Source organism: Rousettus aegyptiacus, unplaced genomic scaffold (genome assembly GCF_014176215.1).
Source record: "Rousettus aegyptiacus isolate mRouAeg1 unplaced genomic scaffold, mRouAeg1.p scaffold_m13_p_4, whole genome shotgun sequence".
NCBI lineage: Eukaryota > Metazoa > Chordata > Mammalia > Chiroptera > Pteropodidae > Rousettus > Rousettus aegyptiacus.
In genome coordinates, this window is record NW_023416307.1 from 12,786,693 (window position 1) to 12,812,265 (window position 25,573).

General features: G+C 30.9%; 1 pseudogene; it reads left to right on the forward strand.

Annotated features, from left to right (window-relative positions):
• The first annotated feature begins 24,906 nt into the window (after positions 1–24,906).
• LOC118602659 lies at positions 24,907–25,024 on the forward strand (annotated as a pseudogene).
• The last annotated feature ends 549 nt before the right edge of the window (positions 25,025–25,573 follow it).

Below are 25,573 nucleotides of genomic sequence, written 5' to 3' on the forward strand. Positions count from 1 at the left end.
CTCTTAAAATATCTCACCAGACGACAGAATTTCTGACAGGCCACACTAGGTTTTGCAGAAGCTTTGAACTTGAGGTATGACTATTTTTTTACTGTTGGACATGTCAAATTCTGGGGAAGTCTAGCTCTCTTCCCTGGTCATTAAAAGTAAAAAGGAAGCACAATGTGTTTATCGACCCCTTTTTTCAGAGTAAATTCTGTGGGTGGGAAAATAAGTATTTCAGTTATGAAGGAATTGATGGCGATATTTTTCACATACCTATCTTACGGTGGGACAGGATGCAAGAGATCTCTAACACTGAGCACACTATTAACTTGATGGGATATGTCAGGAAGAAGTAATGTCCTACAGAACTATAATCTTCATGTCTTGACCAGTCGAGCATATTGCATGGCACATTACAGGATGGTTTCAGTCATTAATACAAAAGCTGTACATGGTACCTCTTGGATTTAGTACAAGCTACACCTCTCTGCTAACTAGCCAGCTATTCTCACATTTGTATTTCTGGCTACCATGGAAATTAATTCAGAATTAATAAAAATATCTCATTGTATTAGCAAAAGCAAATTAAATAATACATTTAAATGCTGTGGTAGGAGAGGAACTGCTCAGTCAAAAGGGTTACAACTAATGCCTAATTAGAAAGAAAATATTTTGTCTCATGCTGTATAATGCTAGTTTCTATCCCTTAAGAACTAACTCTGTCAGTCATCCCAAACTGAACTTTATTTTAGAATGGTTTATTTAAATAAAGCTGGAACATGTTTATTTATAAAACAAAGTGCAATATATACTTTTAAAATAATATTTGGGGCATTACTATAGCTGTGACCACAGTTGCTATAAAATAAATTCCCTTCTAGCCATCCAAAATGTGGTCATGGTTAATGTAATATTAAATACAATGGAAGAGTGGAAATTATGAAAACAACTGAAGTGATTTGCTAACCTAGAAGAACTTAACCATTCTTTTGAAAAAAAAATAATAATTCGAATAATTATTAATTGTTAATTTTGGCAATGTGTAAGGAATAGTTAGCAAATTACCTATTTTGATATAATTAATGAATACTATAAACAATACGCATTTTGCCTTCCTGAAAGATGTCTTTTTGCTGCCACCTTGGTCAAGTTTATATGATCCGTGTCATTCTCCTTCCTGTCGTTCTAGCTAGTGGATGCTCCAGAAAGAAGACAGTGAGAATTGCTTGATCTGTGATTAGTAAATGTCATTTTTCAACCCTCTCCACACACTGCTGTGGTTATCTTTCTGCTGAAACAAACTGACACTAAGAACATTTTGAAAGAAGCCTGAATTTGAAATATGTGTTAGTTATATATTTATTTTTGTACATCTGTTATGTTATTATTAAAGTAAATCAAACATTAAAATTGATATATTATTTTCAAAAATATATACACAGTAGTCTGTATTTTATTATATACATAATAAAATATATACTATATAATATATATAATTAATATTATATATATTAATATATATTATATATATAATATATATATTCATTCTTCGGTTGTTAATGGAGCTTAATTTAGAAACAAATTCATGGGCCATTATAGTTTATTGTCTCTATATTGTTTGCCAAAACAATAAAAATACTGCTTCACATAATCAATAAAAAGTAAAAAGCATTTACATGGTTGGGCAAACTGAGTAATGGTACATTGTAATCTTGTTGAAAATTACAACTGAGGAATTATAAAAGATCAATGAAATGAATTTCTTGTAAAGGCCGTTAAAGGTAATGAAATTTGCCAGTATATGTGGCATTTCCTTATGAAATCAGAAATTTGTCTTGAATGATGGAGGTATAGCATAGAGTCTAAGTGAATAATAGTAGAAAGTAGGATTTAAGTGTAAAGTAGAAAAAACTATACACAAAGGTTAGAATTTAGATTTGATATTTTCGAATTAAATTTTAAGGTGAAAATCATATTTATCCAACAAAAAATACTTGTAACTTACTGTATGAAGACATAAAATGAATCTCGCTTTTTTTTCATGTTTAAATTTTCATTATGCAATAATATTGAGAAAACCTTTATGAAATGCTATTCTCAGTACCATATCAGAGACAGCCAAAATATTAAAATATTTTTAAAAAGTATAGAATTTTATAAATATATCATTAACAATGATACATTCTGAATTATAAGAATTTTTTCTCTACTTTTTGTTACCTTATAAATATATATAGGTGGTCATCCTTAAGTAGTATGTAGAGATATTTCTACTTCATTTTTAGCTGTATGGTTCTCCATTGTGTGTACTTACTATAATTTTTAAAAATTATATTTATCAAATAAATATAATACTAGTTTCATATGTATCAAAATTATATTATTTTCCAGTCTTTTGCTGTGATAATCATTGCTTTAATAAGTAGCCTTGTACATTTATCCTTTTGTATTAGTGTGATAGTTTCCAAGAAGTGAGATTGCCAGATCGAAAGGAAAAAGCATTTGTGATTTTGCCAGATCGAATTCCTATAATAGGGATTGAGCCATTTTGTATTTTACTCTATATTCCTGTTCTGTAAATCAGTATGCTTTCCTAAAAGTCAAACCTTTAGAGTTTTATGCATTTTTCTTGCTCTACATTTTTTATCTTTATTCTTTTAAAAAAATGCAATAAAACAAAACGTACTTTTTAAAAATGAGAATCTGAGAAAATTAATTCAGGCAGACATGTATACCTAACATAAACACAAACCATCCTCTCTGCTTATTTCAAATTAAAATAGAGTTACAAATGCAAACGGTGGTCTTCAAGGACTAGTATTTTGATGTAAGAGCCATATGGTTTGTGTCTTTCCTATAACAAATATGGCAGATTTAAATGCAAGCAGTGCACAGCATTGTTCTATATCCCAATTCAAATACTTCTGAGGATACATATGCAACTTTTGGGTGCGATCAGCACTTTGAAAATATTTTGCTATTCTACAAGTCTGTACAAGCCATAGATAATTCAAGTAATTTTAAAGCTCTCATTCTGAATGATGACTTTACAAGCTCCCTAGAACCACTTTTTTACTCCTGTTTCATAATTTAGAACAGTGGTTTTTCTCCCTAATGTGTGATTGCTTTGTGGGAAATTGCTATTTTATTTTGAGTTGATAATACAAATTCTTACTGCCAAGAAACACATTTCTCTTAGAGCCAGAGATACTAAAATATACAAAACAAATGGTGGTGTTCTATTTACATTGTATATAGGGCAAATAAGAGCTTTACCCAGAATGGTCATAAAGCCTTAACATGGTGCTTTCGATACATTGCTGTTGTTTTCTGGGGGGTCAACTGTAATTCAAAATGTGCTCAGAACATGAGGGCATATTTTCTATTTGAGGCTCTTTGTTCCCTTTCTCCATTATGAGAGCCTTTAACTTTCTAAGTATTTTATAGGCTCTCCTCCAGGGAGAGTCCACAGTAGATATTCTACTCTATTGTCGAAAAGCTAATGCTGGAAACTGAAATCTCCATTTTCAATGTGGCATTATTTCCACTTTGAAAGGATGACAAAAACAAATTTTGTTGGTGACTCTTCATTGATATAAGTATTCATCATTGTCTACTAAACACCAGCTGTTTTACAAATATTTTTTTCGTTTCACAAAATGTTATAAGATGGATGTTATTATAGATTTTACAGGATGAAAAATGAGACTTTGGAAAGCAAAATAATATACTCATTGTCACGCTGCTACCTGGTGTATGGACTACACAGTCACCAAAGCTCTTTTCCTGCACTGAATAACTTCCCTGAATGAAGTTATAATTCTTGAAAAATTCTACATTTATTTCTATGAAAGAAATGGAAGGTTTTTGTGTGCATGTGATTTTATAGTGACCATGTTATTTATAGTTACATTCTAACATTTTTATTTATATAAAAGTAAGTAATTTTATTAACAGGAAATAAAAAGTTTCTATGCTTGTAGGCAAGAAAATATCATGTTTCTTTAAGACACTCTTCAAAGTGTTAAAATTCATAGACCCTGGAGTGAGATTGCTTGGGTTCACATCCTAATAAATCAGATATTGCTGTATAGTCTTGATAAGTCATTTAACCATTTTGTGCTTCAATATCTGCATATATTAAACTAGTATAACACATTAGGTTGTGATAAAGACTAAAATATATTTACATACATATATTCACACACACATACACATATGTATACATAAGCACACGCCTACATCACGACAGTAATTAGCAAATACCTGCTCTGCATAATAAATTCCAGCTTTATTATTATTATTATTTCTAAAAACAAAACAAAAAAATTGTTAAATATTTTCACTGTAGAGCTTTTCCAATCAATTGGCTGATGATTTGCTGCTTCTGCTCATATTTACAGAGAAATTTTCTTCTTCTTTACTATGGCTCGTTTGAGATTTTATTCTACCTTTTGGCCAGCCTGTAGCAAAATTGTGAAGTAGGCAAAGATCATACTTAGTTCATTCCCTTTCTAATACTTTAACATTTCAACATATTTTTACTTCCATCTTTCAGGGAAAGCTTAACATGGTACTCATAGGTATATTTCATTTGGAACAGTGAGCTGCAAAAAAAGGCAATGTTACTGCAAAAATATAAATATATAACTCTGGAATTTTAGGGATTCTGGAGCAAAGTTTTTTAGCAAATGTGTCTTTTGCAGTATCCCTAATGGGTAAATACTCACTCCAAATATGTAGAAGGCTAGCTAGCCCTGTTTCCCTACCATATGTGTGCTACTTTGGTCCCAAGGTTATCAATTAACTGAATAGATTGGATTCTGTGATGTTGAGTGGATTTTCCCAGATACTTTTCCCATGGTGTTTACCAGTTCTAAGCAGATATAGTTGGCAGTTTGTCTCTCCTGGGCCTCTGCCTCAAGTTAGTCTTTAAGTTAACTTCAACTTTGTAAATGTTTAGAAAACTCTCCTGGGATCAGCATGAGGTCTGAGACTGAGCTCAGTAGAGCAAGCCCAGGGCCACTTAAAATTTTCCTCTCATCACTTGATTTCCCCATTACTCCCTATGGCAGCAGAGATAATCGTGTAAAATACAAGCTAGATTATATCATTCTTCCATTCAGGACAAGAGACCTACAGGTTCTTACATTGGAGGGTATCTTCTAAAATGTTTGAATCTCTACGCTTTTACCCTAAACTGAATCTAAAGGGTTGACAACCAACCTCCTCATGCCCTTCCCCACACGCAGACTCACATATATCTTCTGATCAGCATTTTAGTATAGCTCACTTTTTTCCAGATTTATTGAGATATGGTTAACAGAGAACATTGTGTAAGTTTAAGGTGTAAACATCATGATTTGACACATGTATATATTGCCAAGTGACCATCACAATAAGGTTAGTTTAACACATTCATCACCTCACATAATAATAATTTTTTTAGTGTGATAAGAACATTTAAGAGCTACTCTCTCAGTAACTTTTAAGTATATATGTAATACAAAATTGTTAACTTTAGTCACCATATTGAATATTAGATCCCCAGAACTTGTTCTGTTAACTGGAAACTTGTACTGTTTGACCAACATTTCCTCATTTCCTCCACCTCTAGCCTCTGGTAATCACCATTCTACATTCTATTTCTATGAGTTTGGCTTTCCTTAGATTCCACATGTGCGTGAGATGATACAGTATTATTTGTCTTTCTCTGTCTGATATATTTCATTTACCATAATACCCCCAAGATCCATCTATATTGTTGTAAATGACTGGAATTTGGATTTCCTTATTTTTTTATGGCCAAATAATATATGATAATATATAATGCATAATATATATTATAATGTATAATATATAATATATTATATACTATCTGATAATATATAATGATAATATATTATTTATGATATTTATTCAGTATATATATAGTCAGTATATATATATACTTTAATGTGTTTTTACTTTTATTATGTATATATATGTATATATATTCCACATTTTATTTATTCATTCATCTGTCAGTATGCACTTAAGTTGTTTTCACATCTTGGCTATTATGAATAAGGCTGCAATGAACACAGAGGTGCAGATACGTCTGCTGGAGAGTGATTTTGATTTTGATTTTGATTTTGATTTTGTTTTGATATATACCCAAAAGTGGGGTTCCTGGATCAAATGGTAATTCTACTTTTAAGGACCGTTTAACATAATAGCTGTACCAATTTAATTTCCACCAACAATGCTTTTCTCTCCACATCCTTGCCAATACTTATCTCTTACCTCTTTGATAATAGTCACTTTCTCATAAATAGAAAAAAGAAACATAAAATTTGTATAGAATCACAAAAGACTCCAAATAGCCAAAGCAATCTTGAGAAAGAATAAAGCTGGAGTCATTTTACTTCATGATTTCAAACTATATTACAAAGCTATAGTAATGAACAATATGGTACTGGCATAAAAACTGATGTACAAACAAACAAAATAGAATTAAAAGCCCAGAATAAACCTATGAATATACTGTTAAATAATATTTGACAAAACAAAAACAAAAACAAAAACAAAAACAAGAATGCTCAATGGGGAAGAGGTCATCTTTTCAATAAAGCTGAATATTAATATGCAAAAGAAAAGAAACTGAACACCTATCTTACACTACTCACAATAAACTCAAAATGAAATAATGCCTTAAATGTAAGACCTGAAACCATAAAAGTACTGGAAGAAAACATAGGGAGAAACTCCCTTGGCATTGATCTTAGTAATGAGTTTTTATACGACATCAAATAAAAGCAACAAAAACAAAAATCAACAAGTGGGACTATATTATATATAAAAAAGCTTCTTCACAGTAAGAAACAATCAACAAAATAATGAGGCAGCCCTCACAATAGGGAACATATTTGAAACAATGTATCAGATAAGGGGCTAATACTTGAGATATATAAGGAACTCATACAACTCACTAGCAAAAAAAGTACAAATAATCCAATTTCAAAATGAGTAGGGGAACTGAATAGATATTTCTTTTCCAAAAAAGGCATATAAATGGCCAACAGGTACATGAGAAAGTGCTTAACATCACCAATAATCAGAGAAATGCAAATCAAAACCACATTGAGATATCATCTCACACATATTAATGTGGCTTATATTTAAATGTGAATGGAGAGCCAATAACTACCAGAGAAGTCTTCAAAACAAAAAACAACTATTAAAATAAGCATATAGAAAAAGAAACTCTGAAGAAAGAAAAGCTACATTGAAAAAGAAAATTTCAAGAATATAGAACTAGTGTCATCACAAATATGAGACAAGAAATAGAATCTAGGGAATGAGAAAAATATTTGTGAAAGTAATAATAATAAGAACATTAAACGTCTTATTAGATGAAGTTGAAGAAATCCCTAGAAAGTAAAACAAAAAATGAATAAATAAAATATAAATAAGTAAGTCATACATTTAGTGGATTTAGTCGGGTAGTAAAATCGGATGGTTAGGAGTTCAGAAAGAGAAAATAGTAAGAAGGAAACTTTCTAATTTATGGTGCTCTCTCTAACATTTTGCTGTTGATCTTGACTTGTACTTTGTTGAGAAAAAATAGGCAATCAGATAAACACATCAAGTTTCACCATATCGACAATAATAGTAAACTCTTATTTAGAACCTACCATGTGCTAAACATTTTTCTCAGCATTTTTACAAGTATTAACATGTGTATTTAGACCCCACAACAAAAATATGAGGTAAATTTAATTATTACCTTCATATTACTAATGAGACAAATAGAACACAGAGCATTTATGAAATATGTCTTAGGTCACACAGTAAATAGCAGAGTCAGAATTTAAAACAGGAAGTCTGGATCCAGGGGATGCATACCTAACCACTGTGCTGTATGACCTCTTTCTTAAATGACTTCCCACGACACCTGGAAGAAAATTTCAACCACCTACCAGGGACTATAATTCTCCTTTTGTTGACTTCCCCTGCAGTATTTCATGTTACTCTTCCTGCTCAATTGCTCTAGAGGCACTGGACTTCTGAGAGTTACAAATATAAGCCAATTTTTTCCCTGTATTGGTCCTTCTGCTTAGAACTCTTGCTTTATACAAGTGAGAATATACTTATCCTTAGAATTTAGCTTAGGTATCTACTCCTTCAGGGCCTGTCTTCACTCTTTGTCTGGATAAAATTAAAATAAAAAAGATCAGCAAATAGAAAAAATGTGCAACAGTGAAATGAAACATTTTAAGAAACAAACTTTAAAAGAAAGTTCTTTTAAAGATAATTAGAAACTTTTAAGTTCCTGTCAAAATGTACTTCATATGATTTAAAATAAAACCCATTAAAAGAGGGTGAAATATCCAATAAATTATCTTATCAACTGCCTTATCTAGTTCCTGTAATTTCAAACAACATAATTATGTGGCAAACAGCTTTAGCTATTCATTGCTATAGCTGTTTTTACTGATTCTTTCTTAGATGGGAGGACTTAATTTAGTGACAAGAAAAATACTGCAAATCAACTCTGTCATATGAACTAAGTAAATAAAAAGACAAATAAGTGCGAAGAGTATATACACTCATGAAAATGACCCACATTAAAGAAATGCAATATCTAAAATTTAGTTATCACAGATATGATGCTCTGCATTAGTTAGATTTATAGATTAGTAAGTAATGTTATTAATATCCAATGTAGTATTTGGTAAGAACAATCAGTGGATATATCAGGCTCTATAGAGAATCACTATGCATTAATTAAACGTCATCATACTTTCTTATTCATCATCAACAGTATTAAATGTTTAATTGAACCAAGTTTTTCATTTCAGTCTTAGGATACCTGTTAATAATGAAATCATGACTGAGTTTCACATAAATGTGTGAAGTTTATCGGTCCTACTATTAAGCATAACACAGATTAACTCAAAATTTTCACATAATTTATTTAAGGAATACATAAATATTTAACTGACCTAATAATTAGATTTTCTTTTCTTCACAGATGTCAACTAAACAAGGAACTTTCAGATGATTTTGCTTATTTTTCATTAATATGTATTTGTTTTTCATATATAAGTTAAAATGTATTATATAAATAATTATCTCTATCACCTGTTCTTTTATAAAATAGCAACCTGAAAATAACTATAGACAAAATTAAATGTCATAAGAAGTCCAGGTTTATATATATTAAAAAAAATTCCTGTGAAGTTTGGATAACTGATTTGGGTGCATGTAAACTTTAAAAAAAAAATACTTGAGTTTATTTTATTTTTTGAAAGATTGCACAACAGAAAAATAGCTCATTTGATAATCCTGGAGATTTTGCCATCACTTCATGAAACCTTCCTGAAATAAATGCAGAGAGAGATAGAGAAGGAAAAGGTCATTATAACTTGGAAAGAGAAATTTAAGAGCTATAATGGTTGCCATAGCTAAATAGTCATAAAATCACTATGTTCGTTATAGACTTAATTTTTCTGCATTGTTAAAGATAACTGGTAAACATAATTTTAAAAGAGGAAATTTTCGATTCAATACGAGAATGGGTTTCCTTTTCCCTTCTTCTCTTCCTCCTTCTCATCCTTCCTTCCTCTCTCCTTCTCTCCCTCCCTCTCTCCCTCTATCTCTTTTTTTCTCTCTCTTTTTCTTTTTTCTCTCCCTTTCTACCTTTCTTTCTCTTTGCCTAATTTCTTTTCATTCTTTCTTCATTTTTTGAAAAAATAAAAAACTCCTTTGAGGAAATTGGGAAACTCTTTAAAACACAGAGTAAAAAAGAAATTCTTATAACCCCAACACTCAGTGATAACAATAGTACATGATTTTTAGTTGCTTAACTTTTTTAAAGCACAAATATAACAATATATATCCTGATTTTCAGAAGAAAATTAATACTAATTGGCAATGGAATAAAAGGCTAATAATAGATAATTGGTTCCATTTCTCAATGCTTTTTCATATTACATTTGAATAGTCACATGCTAGGACTGGTAGAAAGGTGATTACTGTACCTGTAGATCATTGGACACTTAACCTCTGAGGTTTTTTTTACTAATACGATTTCATGTATTAAGAATTCATGTGGCATCACAATAAAGTCTTCCTAACTTCGTACAAATGAAATGACAAAATAACTTTTAAATAAAACGGGTTCTTTTTTCATGCCTTTTTGAATCCTATTTGTTGTTTTCTATACATAATTTCTACTTATTTGGGAATACGGCATCTCACAACTTTGTTTTTGGCCATTGTGTTCATTAGTCCTGCACTTTGCTCTTTGAACTTTCTGGTTTTCTAAAAGTCTAACCCAATGGACCATTTTTTAGTATAATCATATCAACCAACTTTTGAAAAAGTCTCTCAACCAACATGCTTTATCAGTTATCCATTCAATTGTTCATCATTTCAAGAAATGTTTTAAATACCTAAACATTGGAATCAGCTTGCCAGCTTAGATTAGGGCTAAGATCATGTCCCAGATTCTGTCTACCTGATGTTCATGGACCAGTGGAGAACAGTAGAAAATAACATAAATAATTTTGACAGAGTGCAAAAAGAGGCATACAAGAAATTTTGGAGAAAAAAAAAATCACATTGATATAAATTAATACATTTAAAGTGAAATAAGCAAAAGCAATTTCAATAAGAGAAAATGATTGACTAATTTTGAAATGAAAGAGGAAGGAACATTTTCAGCAGACAGAACAGTATGAAATGGGATAATGAGGACTTTGTAAGTAGATCTAAATTGGGAAGTAAAAGATATGCAAAGGATGAGACTAGAATGTATACGAGAATCAGATCATACATGGTTATTTTTATCATATAATGAAATGTGAACTTTCTTCAAGGATATGGGGAATCTTACTAAGGTTCTTAAGTAAAGCAAACATGATTATGTTCTAATTTAGAAGTTATTTTAGAGAAGTATGATGAAACATTGGGATGGATGAGACTGGAGAACAAATGGGGTAATCAAGGGGCTATTGCAGTAATTCAGGTGAGAGATGATAAAGCCTAGCGTGAGACAGTAGCAGCGGCAGTAAGAGACATTGAGCATTTGGAACAAGAAGCTTTGGCAATCGACTGGGCATAAGGAGTGAAGGATAGGGAGGAATTCAGGATACTTTTCCATTCTCAACAAATGCCCTTTTTAAGGAGTGAAGTGGATGAGGAGAGAAGTGTTCAACTTTGTGCAAAGTGAGTCTTAGACACCTATGGGCCACCTGTAGTGGCGGAGGTAGGATGTTCAACATAACATTGGAAATCAGTGTTTGAAATTCCAGAGGAAGACCACAACTAGAGAAATAGTTGGTGTTAAAATTTGTTGATGTGCAGGAGATCTATTGTAGAAAGAGAATAAGTAAAGAATGCTGGGGACAATGACATCTACCAGTAAGCAGATGAAGTGCTGAGCAGGAGGTGAAGAAGCCCCCACGGGGTATAAGGAAAAAACAAAGCTATTATAATAGCAACACCTGGGAGGTAATTCACCTCTCAAATTCCTTTTAAGTGATAGGAATTCTGTATGACCTTAAGCATTGTGTGTGTCCTATTTCATATAGACATGATTAGGGAGAAAATTTACCAGATTTCAGAAAGAAAACAGGTTGGATCCCTGAAACTCTCCCTGTCTTTTGGGAGAATTCCTTTATCCTTTATGGTGGAACTGAAATAAAAAGCACTTCTTTCAAAGAGACAGAGAATACGCTACCTAGATATTAGGAGAACAGGAGATCAAAGTAACTCCCCACATTTTATATGCTTTCAAAAAAATTAATGGTATTATTAATAATAATGGCAACAGTAATGTTAGGGATGGAGCACAATTATGTAGTGCTCATTATCTGCTAAGTACTATAGTTAACGACTTTATATATTTCGGCGCATATAATTTCATTGTAATTTCATGAGAGATAAACTATTATTTTCCAATTTACTTGATGAGAAAATTGAAGTGGAAAAGGATAAGAAATTTTACCAAATTCATACAGTAAGTTAACAAGTGACATAGGATCCAAACCCAGGCTATTTCCTCATAAAGGCCATGCATGCTCTCAGTATTAAACATGTAGCCTCATGTATTATTCAATTTATAAATTAATCATTTTCTTTTGGTATTTGTATACATAAACAAAACGATGTCATAACTTCTATATACAATACTATCATTTAGTGAGTACCATATACCAAATTCTAAAAATAATAACAAAAACATAAATGTGTAAGGAGGGAGTAAAAATGGTAGTTATTTTAGAATGTGTTCTAACTTAAATGACCTTCAATTAAAAATGGGCTGCTATAAACATAGATCGGTATAAATGAAGCATATGCTAACTGCAAACCAAAACTCTACAAGTGAACTATAAGAAATAAAGAGAAAAGAATACGAAAACAACACTATAGAAAGCCATCAACGTACAAGAAAAGAGAACAATAGACGAAGAAAAGGACAGATAAGAACCACAAAAACAATGAGGAAACAATTAATACAATGACAATAACTACATGTCTATCAACAATTAATTTAAATATAAATGGATTAAAAGCTCCATCCAAAAGATGAATGAAGACTAAGTGGAACATATATACAATGCAATATTACTCAGCCATATAAAAAGAATGACATCTTACCATTTAAGACATGGATGAACCTCGGGAGTATTATGCTAACTGAAATAAGTCAGACAGAGAAAGGCAAATACCATATGATTTCATTTATATGTGAAATATAAAATCAAAATAAGTGAACAAAGAAAACAGAAACAAACTCATAGATACGGAGGACAAACTGATGGTTGCCAGATGGGATGGGTGGGGGAGCTGTGTGAACAAGGTAAAAGAATTAAGAAGTACAAATTGACAGTTAAAAAATAGTCATGAAAATGTAAAGTACAACATAGGGAATATAGTAAATAATACTGTAATAACTACATATGGTATTGTGAGTGAAAGACTTATTCGAGAGATCACTTTATAAGTTATATAGATGCCTAACCACTATGCTGTACACCTGAAACTAATACAATGGTGAATGTCAACTGCAATCGAAAAATAGTTAAAATAAAAAATCTATTAAAGTATATCTTAATGCTTTATTATTAAATATAATTTAATTAATTCATTTAATGTATATACACATATATTTGTACATACACACATACACTCAGATATGGTATACAAGCCTGACAAATTATAAAAGAGCAGTGAAAATGTGTAACGGCTTTTAAACCTTTACTGGTCACTGCTGTACATAGCTTCCACTCATTTCATTGGCAAAACAAATCATGTGGTCAACCTGACAACAAGGTGAAGAATAATATTTTCTCTATAGTGTGGTCTTTCGGGTCACATGGCAAAAGGCTTGCAAGTCACTGTGCAAATACAGAAAAGTGGAAATGTGATTAGGAGTCATAGTACAGTTTTCAAAATTTTAAGTTAAAACTATAGTATGATTATTAATATTATCCCATGTTATGAAATTTCTCTCAAATAAATAGTGTGAGATTAATTAAAAATGGACGATACAATGTGGTCACCAACCTTTCTAGGACTGGTTTAAGAAGCAAGTTGTTTTATTTTGTTCTATGCATTATCTTTTAGAAAAGAGCTCCTGGATTTCTTTAGTATATATTATCGTAAAATACTTTCATGAGTAAAACGACTAATATATTGAGAGAACATAAGCACTCTGGTAAAATAGAAAGACATCTATAGCTGGACTAGTTTGCGGTACTTGAGTCTGTATGTGTCTCACATGCACACTCAAAAACTGATATAGAAGACCTCCTGCAGTCCCACAGAGCATTTCATCTAATTTAAATTCATACTGCCACCTGCTACTACTGCTTTTGTTGCTATGCACTGCAATGACTAGATATAGCGTTTACCAGAGCTTGATAACACTCTGGGGGAAAAATAAATGTTTTCTTTGTAACTGCTTTTGTTATTTTTTTCTCATTCAAAGAACAAAAATTTCCATCAAATCTCAGAAATAATAAATATTTCCTATTAACTGAAAATGTAAGGAGGAGGAAAAAAACATCTTTCTGAGAATATAAACTTTAATTCTTTTGAACTCTTTTGTTGCTAAATTTGGAAATAAAGAAAATTTGTGGGTGTGCTTTTGGAAGCTTGCTGGCTCTGTCTACTAGACCTTCTGATATGACTGGTTTTATAGAGTTGTGCAAATTCGATTGACTTTCAATTGCCTTGATTATTTTAAAACTGTATGGTCAGAATTTAAGGTGTAGCAATACAAAAGCAATTTACTGTCCATAGAACTGTAATTAAATTGTGTACAGTAGATATCAATTGATTTTCATCCTATAGGCAATACAACCCCTTTGTTCATTCTAGCTTCTTTTTTGACCAGACAACTATAAATTTTTCCAATCCCAATGCTGGGCCAAACTTCAAGTGGGTTGCTACAGATGATTAATAATAGTTTGGTCATTTGCTGATGAAATCCATACATAATCTCTATCATCCAACTTTTACTGTTTTTTTGAAGCTTACTTCTGCTCACTTTATTCTTAAACAGAGATTTCTATTTATTATTGCTATTCTTACTCTTCTACTTCCATTACTACTGCTGCAATGCTTAGAAAAATTTCTTTAAAAATATAAATATAGCATTATATTAACCTATAAGATATTAATTGGTTTTACTTTTCTGAGAAATTCAAGCATTCCTGATTCACATATATGTGTATGGGTATGTGTAAGTATATAATATATATACTTGTGTATATGTATATGTGTATGCACATATATGTCTATAATATATATACTTGTGTGTATGTGTATACACATATAGACATATATACCTTAATGCCAGAATATACACATAAAAACCCAGGAATTCAAATAATTATATTTCAAGTTAGGCTTTGTTAAGTTATGAAAGTTGATGTCCACAAAATAAGGACTTGGAAGAAAACTTGTTGATAAATAAGTTACTTTAGTTACTACTTTATAAAATTATAATATGCATTTTTGTTATTGAGAAATGATATAAAAATTCTTCATATATTTTCAAGTGAACAAAATGAAAGGTTGGCATCTCTTTAATTAAGATTTGACTGCTTTGTCCATATAATGTTTGCCTTAGTTTCTACACAAACATAGTTGCTTATATGCAATTCTTATTAACTTCAAATTTCCCAAATATCTTGACAGGAGAATATTAAGAATAGAGTTTTCTAAAGGTTAGTTAACTACAAATAATAGTTTTTGTTATGTAAATGTGAACTTCCTCAAATAAAATTTTCAACATCCCATTCTGAGCTTATAAATTGAAACTTACCTTTTATTTAGAGTGTTAAATTGTTAATCAAGTTTCTACATATATATGATGTTTTTTTTCCATTTTGAAGGGGTCTAGGGATATGATTTTAGTCTCTTGAGGTATCTCTTTAGAGCTTTGATGCAATGGTAATTTATGCTTATACCCTGGACTAAATTCTTTTATTCTTTCAATGCATAAGGTAGGTTCAGGAGTAAATTTGGCATTCTGGGAATTTTTACTAACTCATTTACTCCATAAACTTTCTCTTCATTATCTAGAGAAGCCGGTTAAATTTGCTTCATTCTAATTTTCATTATATTCTTCTAGTACAATAATGATATGGAAAAAATAACTAACAGAGTATATACATATTAGTCACATTTTAAGTTCATATAAGAATATTTAATAAAAATAACATTTTATTCTTTTTCCCATTTGAAGTTATTCCAAGTTAATTGTTTCCTTATTTCTTTCTTTCTCCTGTCTTCCATACCTATCCTCATTTACTCCTTTCTGATCTCATTCTAAAGGAGAATAGAGATAACTTATTACAAAACCAGATTACTAAAATGGCAAACATAAAATAATCTAGTAATCTATGATCAAGACATTGCAGTCAAATGTTAAATTCAAGACACAGCTCCCCCACAGACACAGGACCACACTTAAACACACCTTTTCTTCCTCCGAAGAAAATATGATTATAAAATCTTCTTTCAGTTTCCTCAATGAGCCATTTTTCCACCTGCACTTTTGTAAAAGATGAAGAAGACACCATCACTGGATTGATCAACAATTGCCTCTACCGCTGTTTTCATCGCTTCTTCTGTTCTAATTTAATACATGGCCTTTAACTTCTAAAAATCACCACAGGATTAAAATTATGAAAAGTCAAGCACTTGTACAAAGCACTCACATAATTTAGATAACTATAAATTTAAAAACTTTTATCGTGATTGTGTTTTTAGCACATGGTTATATTGTACTTTTTTATGCTATGTTTTTTAAAATTTTAAATTATAAACTTACGAGTAATTCAAATTATATATTTGTAATTCAAATACATAATTCTTTAATGGTTTCCTTTATAAATATATGTATCTCATTGACTTTTGTCACTGCAAGGCAGAATTTAGTGACTAAGAGTACATAGCCAAAGAAGAGAATTATAAAGTCTTATGTTCTAATGATTTCTTCAGAGTCAAGCTATCAATTTTAAAAACAAAGAGGATAAACCTTCCGCTATTTTCCTCTTCATTCCTGTTCCAGGATGGAGGTGAATTTGGCACTGTCGTTTCCTTCTTTCCAGAAGATTATCTATATTCACACCACCTACCTTCTCTCTTCCAGGTTCCCTCTCTATACAATGTGTGTTCTCTAGAAAATATTTTACTTTTCCCTTTTTTTTTTTGTAATGGCTTTGCTTTTTTCTGCCCCCTCCCAACCAAGTTTACTTAATTTATATGTTACATAATTTTGCATGTCTTTTGTATTGATTATTCTATCATTGAAATTTCTGTAACTTCACGTCTTTCACTTTTATCATAGTTATTTTTTCCTAATATAGTCAAATGCTTTAAAAATAAACCTCCAACAAAGGCTGTCATAGATATTGAAGAAATGAGATTATAGTAGGAACTTTACTCATGTATTCTGAGAACTCTTTATATTAACATGATAAGCTCATTTATGAAAAAAAAAAAAAAAACTTTTCCTCAAAGAGTTTGTTTTAAAGTTTAAGTTGGGATCTTTATTGAAGATGTATTTGATTCCAGAGTCCAGGTTTTTGTTTTACTAAACACACTTTACATCCTTATTCTGAACCATATAACTAAGACTTAGAGATTTTTCCTTTGTACCAAGTCTCAGGTGTCTTATGTATGCAGTTATCCTTTTCATATTCTAGCAGAGGACCTATGCTGAAGAATTAAGTATTTATTCAAAGTTCTCTGGGTACATCAGTTTGGACTCTTTCAGTAAGATGTGAGCGGTCTGCTCAAAATTCTCCGATGTATATAAAAGTTCTATGTCTCTTAAGAGTCAGTAAACCTGCTCTACCTCAGAGTAAAGCAGAGTATTGCTGATTCGGTTCCAATTTTAGTATATCTACTCCTGAAGTGAGCATAAAGAGTAATTAAAGAAATAAGTAGGGGAACCACACTAGGTAATCTTGTGATGGTTCAATTCCATAAATCTATGAATTGGATGAATTTCCAATGAGAACACTTCCAATGAGAAGGTTTATATACTAAAAAATGAATTATCAACGCCCCTGAGTTAGTAACATAGTAACAGAGGAATAAAAAGAATAGGAGGCAAGAGACACAGGAGACGCGGAAAGCAAATACTTATTATCTCTGGGATCTAGTATATCTATGGGAACTACTAAAGGTCATCAAGTAGTTAAAACACATTGGGCTTTTATACCTACACAGTAGCACAATTATATTACTATCGACTGTTTGTATTACAATCATATGTTTACATTGCTATCTTTCCCACTGTTTCACAGTCATCTCCTGTGGAATCACTCATCTTTATATCTTCAATGTCTAACATAACAACTAGCATAAGTAGTTGACCAATAAATATTTGCATCAAATGCACGAGGAGCAAATGGATGATGAATAGCCCCTCTTTGAGATGTAGTCCATCTCCTTAGCCCATCTCAGTCTTTACCTGAAATCCTTTCTACTTATTCAGTGTCCAGGCCAAACATTTCTTCGTCTCCTGAGAATCTTCAAATCAAAACTCTGCTAACTTTTTTTTTCTGTACTATATATGTATTCTCTTCTAAATTAAATGTAGCCTCTAGTATAGCCTTCAAATTTCTTTATACTATTTACTATGACATTCTCATAAACTAGGAGATTTTTTATATCCATATATTTTGATATTAATTATAATGTTAAGTAATGGCATATATTCACTAATTCTGTTTAAATGACAGGATACACCTGTACAAAAACCAGCAGAACTTAAAGACTCATGACAGGGACTGGGAATTCTGGAATATTTATGGAATCTTTCATTAATTGTCACCTTGGGAAAACCTTATTGTCCTGTGGTCTTATTTCACGTCTCCAAAACTTCATATTTAAATAAAACATAACTGTCACCATAATTAAAAGTGGAGATACTTGAACTTTCAGTAAAGTTATTAACTGAAGGAAGAAAATAATTTTATTATCAAAATTCTGATGATGAAGAGGCCCAAATATTCTGTGTGCAACTAAAATTATCATTTGATTTCTGGTTTTGATATTCTGTGGGAAACTATGCCTCAATATAGAGAGTGAAACAAACATGATAAAGTTCTAGAATCCCCTTTATATGTATGCAAGATAGCCAAGAAAAGGGTAACGGTGATTACTTCTAGAAAGGTTAAACCAGATGACGGCAAAGAGTAAAAAGGAGATTTATTTTTCATTTTAGAATATTTTGCATCTTTTAATTGTTTTTAGCATATGGCTTTACTTTTTTATTAACAAGGGGTTCAATAATTATATAATTTGCAAACAACATTTTATCATAAAATAGCTATAAACTCAGCTATAAGTAAAAGTGTCATTAAAAAGGCTGATATACAATATCAACATTTCCTTTATGCCTGTTTTTGCCTATAAAAAGGTCATTAAAATAGTATCCTGTGTTATCTTTTAAAAGCTTTATTATTTCACTTCTTTATACTTAGGCCTACAATTTTTCTGTCATTTATTATTATGCATGGTGTGAGGAAGAGACCAAAAAATTTTTTTGTTTTGTATTGATATCTAAAAATCTACTTGGATTATTCATTTATCCAGCATTATTTACTAATAGCTATCATCCTTTCCCCACAGTACTGCAGTGGTACTTTCTCTATATACGAGATACCTATGTACAACTGGACACACTGTACTGTTACATTCCATTAAACTGCGCTTTTGCCCATAATTCATTGCTTTATTAAATCTTGGTATCTAGTACTTTAATAAGTAAATAATAGAAGACAGGCATTCAACTTTTTAATTGGACAGAAATTAGAATAGACACTTCATACAAAAAAGAGATCAAAATGACTAATAAACACATAAAAGTGCTAAATACCATTTTTGATCAAGGAATTGCAACTTAAAATGGTGTCCGCCAGTGTGAGTAAAATTTTAAGAAGGAAATAACAATACAAATTATTTGAGAGGATGCGAAATAATTGGAACTCTCGCACGAAGCTGGCAGGAGGGTAAATTGGAACAAATACCCTGGAAACTGATTGCCCGTAACTTATAAAATTGAACATATGCAGAATCTATAAAGAAGTAACTCCACTCTTCATACACATGTAATGAAAATGCATACATACAAGCATCATGGAACCATGTACTAAAATGTTCACAACAATGTTAAAAATAGTAGCCCCAAACTAGAAAGTACACACATAATAATTAACTGTTGAAAGGGCATATAAATTAATATAAGGGCGTACTGAACTATTGGATTGTCCAGTAAAGCAGCCACTAGCTATATGTGGCTACTGAATACTTAGAGAGCTGGACTAATTAGATTTGAGATATGCTATAAGTGTAAAATACAGAATAAACTTTAAAGATTTAGTAAAAAAATGTAAAATTATTCATTCATAATTTCATATTAAAATAACATTTGGATATATGATTAAATAAGATAAATTTATTCATTTAATTTTATTTATTTTTACTTTTATGATGTGGTTACTAGAAAATTTAAAATTACCTATGTGGGTCACATTACTTATTGTCAGACAAAAATGTGATAAAAACATGAAAAAAAAAAACTAATGCCATCTCAACAATATAGATGAATCTGATAGTGTAAAACTGACAGCCAAAGAAGATGTGTACATGAGTAATACATAGCTATGTTTTCATAGATATAAAGTTTAAAACAGATAATATTAATCTATGGTGGTTACCTTTGTTTGGGGTAATAAGTGAGACACTGAACGCTCTATTAATGCCAATTATTTTGCCAAGGGTGATAGTTATATAATTTCATGCATTTTAGCTTATGCATGCTGTACCTGAAGAAAAAAAGGTTTCAAAAGGAAGTCAAATATAGAGGTGAGGAGAGTGAAGTGGGTAAAGGGGATCGAATATATGGTAGCTGAAGAAAACTGGACTCTGGGTGATAATCACACAATAGAATATATAGATGTCAAATTATAAAGTACCCTTGAAAATTATATACTCGTGTTAACCAATGTTACCCCAATAAACTTAAAAAATATTAATAATGATATTAATACCATTCATCTCTTCCTTCCCACACATGCTTTGTTTGCCTGGGGTGCTTTCCAGGTCTTTGAAGTAAAATTTATAACTAACATTTATGGACAGCATATTTTAAGTATTTAGCATGTATTATCACCTTTAAAATTTATAAAACCCACATTGTAGATTAAGAGGGTGAGGCTTAGGAAGATTAGGGGATATTTCCAGGATATCAATTTGTATCCAATATCATCTGTTTTGTTTTGGAATTAGGTCTTGGATGAAGATATAACTTACTCAAAAACTTGGGATTTTCTGCTCCCTGGTTCACAAATTTTCTCAGCAAAATATTCCCGATAGTCTTTCATTTGCTCCAAATCGGGATGGATCTGATATCAAACTACAGTACAGTATTAATGGTATATTATTTTATAGTTTCCTGTATAACAAGCGCATTAAAGACCTTGACCCAGAAAAAGGTGTACAATGTTTCAGATGAGGTCAGTTAAAGACAGATTGTTTTTGGAGATATTTCTACTATGTGAGATCTTCTTAATTTAGTTGGGGAAAAAACCTGCCAGCTTTGCTGACAAAGAATTTTACATTTTCTATAAAAAAATTGTCGTTATGCAAGCACATTTCCCCAATGTATAAAGTATATTTTGTCATAGTTTCTTTTATAACTTTCCATATCTAATTTGTCTGGAGTCGTGCCCTCAATTTACAGAAATATAAATAGGTTACTTCAGTAGGAACTTGGTTATATTTGGATAGTTGCTGAAATGCATTATGTTTAGCTCTGATATTATCATCTGATTTTAAAAACTGTCCTAAAATGTTCAGTGTGCAAAACTTTGCAAGTTTTAAAGAACAAATACGTGTGCCATATGCTGCCACTTTCCCCTTTTATCTTTGTGACTTATTACTCTAAATTTTCTTAGTACTAATTTAGCTTGTGTGTTACTAATTTATTTTAATTTAAAATTTTAACATTACTCTAACACATATCTATACATATATAGACAAATGTATATATACAGGGAATATATAACAAATAATATATCTATATACATATACATATATAACATTTTAAAGAATAACTATAAGTTATCCAGTTTTACCTCTCTCTCTCTGGAATTCCTGGTATACCCCAATCCAGATACCTCCATCATTATTACCCTGAGAAAACCATCATCTTGATTTAGTGATAATTATTCCCTTGTTTTTATTGTTAATTTTTTGTTTACACTTAAACGATATTGTCTAATCAATATACCTAATGACTAGAAATAAATCATTTTTCACATCAAATATTTTCAGTTCTTTGTTTTCAACGCAATTGAAAGAAGAATATAATTTGTCAATGGAATAACCATCATGAATAATTTTTCGTGGTAGAGCATTATATGATATGTGGCATAGAGTAGAGCAACATTATACGGTAAAGCTCATTCTTTTTGTGTACTTATTTATACTAAACAAAGTTTCTCAATGTTACATCAATATGAATTAAACTTAAATAGACCCAGTACTGAAGCCTGTTTCGTAGAAGCAATAAATGATAGCTGTATAAGGCTAAATAAACAATTGAAAATAAAGACTCATTTACTTTTATAAATAATAAATATTTTCATTACTTTAAAAGTGGTAATATATTTATGCTATGAGCAACATCCTAGAATAACTATAATAATTCCTCAATACAGAATAATGAAAAAAGCCTCACTAGGACAAGAATAAAAAATAATAAAATTTCACTTTGTATATATATCTGGTAGAAAATAAATATTATAGAATCATTATCAAAAATAACTATAATTATAAAATATTTATATTGGTAGGAAATTTTCTGAAAGAAGTAGAATGGAAATGTGAGTTCAAGAAGAAAAAAGATCAATGTAAAATATCTAACTATAAAGACGAGCTTTTTAATGTGCTTTAAAATTTATTTTGATGGTGTTTGATACGTATTGACATTTTTATTTCTTTATGTAACTGAATGGTATGAACATCTTTATTTTCTAAAGTCACTATTTCAATATGCTAAAATAGTAACATTTATTTGCAACTTTTAAAACTTAAAGCAGTTCATTTTAGATATTACCTTAAACTGTGCAAGAAGGTACATAGTTTTAAAAAAAAAACTTCAAGAAGGATATGTAAGCATAAATCTTAAGACCATTCATCTAATTCTAGGAATCAGATTCTTGGAAGTAACTATTCTGTTTTCAATTAATGCATTACAGCTTTTAATATTAAAATTACTTTTTTGAATTTTCAGAAAATCTTTTTTATATCTTAAGTTTAACTCAAATATTCTTACTAATTTTGCCTTGAGTTAAAATTTGTTTCTTTTGCTGTTTCTACTTATAATCAAAAATACCTATTCTAGACATTTAGCTTAGTCTTCTTTCAGATTCCTGAGTCTTCTCAAGTTAGTTGTAAACTTTGCCTGCTCTTAATTTTTCATTCTTGTGATTTTCAAGTAATTAGTGTCTCTCATACAATGGACAAGCAGGTAAAAATGACAAAAACCCATTTCAGCTACTGAGGGTTGAACAAGCAAGCAAAACTTTGATTTCTGTGTTGAAGTTCTGTGCAGAAGCTCTATTTTCCAGGCTCCGGTCTCAGTTCCCTTGCCCCACAACTTTTTAGCCACAACCTCCTCACCCCCCAACCCTTCCAGGGCAAAAAATTATTCTCAGTCAGCTGTGCAGACAGGTAAACATATCATCCCATGGGTCCAGTCTGCTTTCATTTATGTCACAGCTGACAGACTCAGGAGTCACATAGATCCCAGCAGTTACAAACCGTTGTTAGGCAAAATCTCAGGCCACTGTCTGTTGAGATCCCTCAGTGGCAGTAAAATCTCAGGCTTTGTTCCAGGCATCAAGTGGAGGAAAGCCTTCTGCACTGTCATGGAGGCCTGGAGTCCCACATGGTGCCATAAAAAGAACATTAGGTACCTGTAATCTGTAGAGAGATCTCTACACAATTTATTATCGGCAAACCAAATGGGACCCGATGGCTTTATTACTTGAAATATTAAGTTAGTGGTGAGAAGATATCATGGTATATGCTTAAGTTTCTATCTAACCTTTTATTTTAACTCTACATAAACTTTAAAAAGTATGAAATGTTTCTCGATTTCTTTTATGAAAGTACTATAAAAATTTTTACTCAAATTTTGAGTAAAAGAGCATGTAAAAGTTAAAAGTACAAATCCATTTAACTGTGACGAGATAGAAAAATTCCCGTTAAAGTATCACAAACGAATTTCAGCAAAGTACTTAAAGAGCAGTGCACTGAGCTAACACACAGATCTGATCGTGTAACCGAAATCACACGACTCAATATTTTCCCAGAAGCAAGCTTTACCAACAATTACACAGTTATAAGCAAAGAAGATGCAGAGATAAGACACCCCACTGGCCCCGCAAATTGTTCCTTCCCAATTTGCTCTCTGGCGCAAAGTACATGAGGTCTTTGAATAAAAATGGTAGGTCACTTCACACAGCAAGGATCTTTAAGTTATTAAACAGATTTTCTTTTCTTTTCTTTTCTTTTTTTTTACCCCAGAAATTTACTTACGTGATATTCATTAAGGGGCTCTGACATTAAGAATTCAACTCTTTGTGTTAATGGAATAAAACACTGTCTTGTGTATATTAAAACATTAAAATTTAAGCAAAATTCTTCTTTGACCAACATCCATGGTTCCATTTTCTCCCCCAAGTAATTGCAATAGTAAGTACACTGTATATATTCGTTCTCTGGTGAGAAATGGCAGAGGGTCTGAGAAAAATCATTACAGAAAATTCTAATTAATACAATTTGAAGAAAATATATGAACATAAAAAACAATTTTACTTTGAAGCATAAATCATTTCTACAACGATTCACATTAAAAATTTATATTTAATAAATCTTTAAAATTGACATATCTTTGACAATGATTTAAGTAATTAACTATTAGAATCAAAAAGTATCAGAATGGACTGTTCTCAGTTAGTAAGGGGAATAGGAATTTGAAGTCACTGAAGCACTGATCATGTTAACTCCATCTCATGAGATGAAAGTAAGGGATGCTATGCTCTATGTAAACTGAAAATATTTACAAAAAGAAGTACCTTTTGAAGGGTGAGTTACCTAGTTTTCCAAACCTTCTCTCTGACATCTTGCTTCACAAATTTTTGGCCTTCAGCCTGAAGATACAAAATAAAATAATAATAATAATAAAATAGTTAGAACCACCACACACACATACAAACATGAAAAAAAAAGTTTAGATATAAGTACTTCTCTTTTTTCTATATCTTTAGTTACTTGCTTTCTCTTCTAAATTTATTTGTTCTTTTTTTTATTTTAAGATGTGTATTTTCTATCCCTAAATACAGCCATGCCACCCTGAACATGCCCAATCTTATCTGATCTTGGAAGCTAAGCAGGGCCAGGCCTGGTTAGTACTTGGATGGAGACCACCTAGGAAGACCAGGTGCTGTAGGCCAAAAAAGAAAAGAAAAAAAGAAAAGAAAAAGAAAAAATCTATTACTCTTAAGAGGTTTTCTACATTTTTCTACATATTTTATTAATTATCCATAAATAAATAAGCCTCAGTATGTTTTACTGGTGAATGCTATGAAATATTTTAATAATATTATCAAATTTATGTATATACACATAACAGTCTGGACACTTTGAATGGTTAGATAAAACCTTTGATTGCTACAATGCTTACACATTTTTTTTTTTAGTTTCTGTTGAAACCAAATAAAGCCATACTAATTTAGCTAAATTAATTTTATAGGTGTCTTCTTTCTACATATGGACAGACTTTCTTTTCTAAGACAGATATTGTTACTTATAATCCAGTTGACCTGTGAATAAAAATGAACTGTGTATAAGAGATCATGTACTTGGAGTATTAATTTCAAACAAATTTATCTGGAATAATTAAAAAAATAGAATACTCAAACTACTACTATAGAAAAAATGTAAACTACCATTGCAAGAAAATATTTCACAATATCTATTTCAATGAAGAGAGAAAAATGAA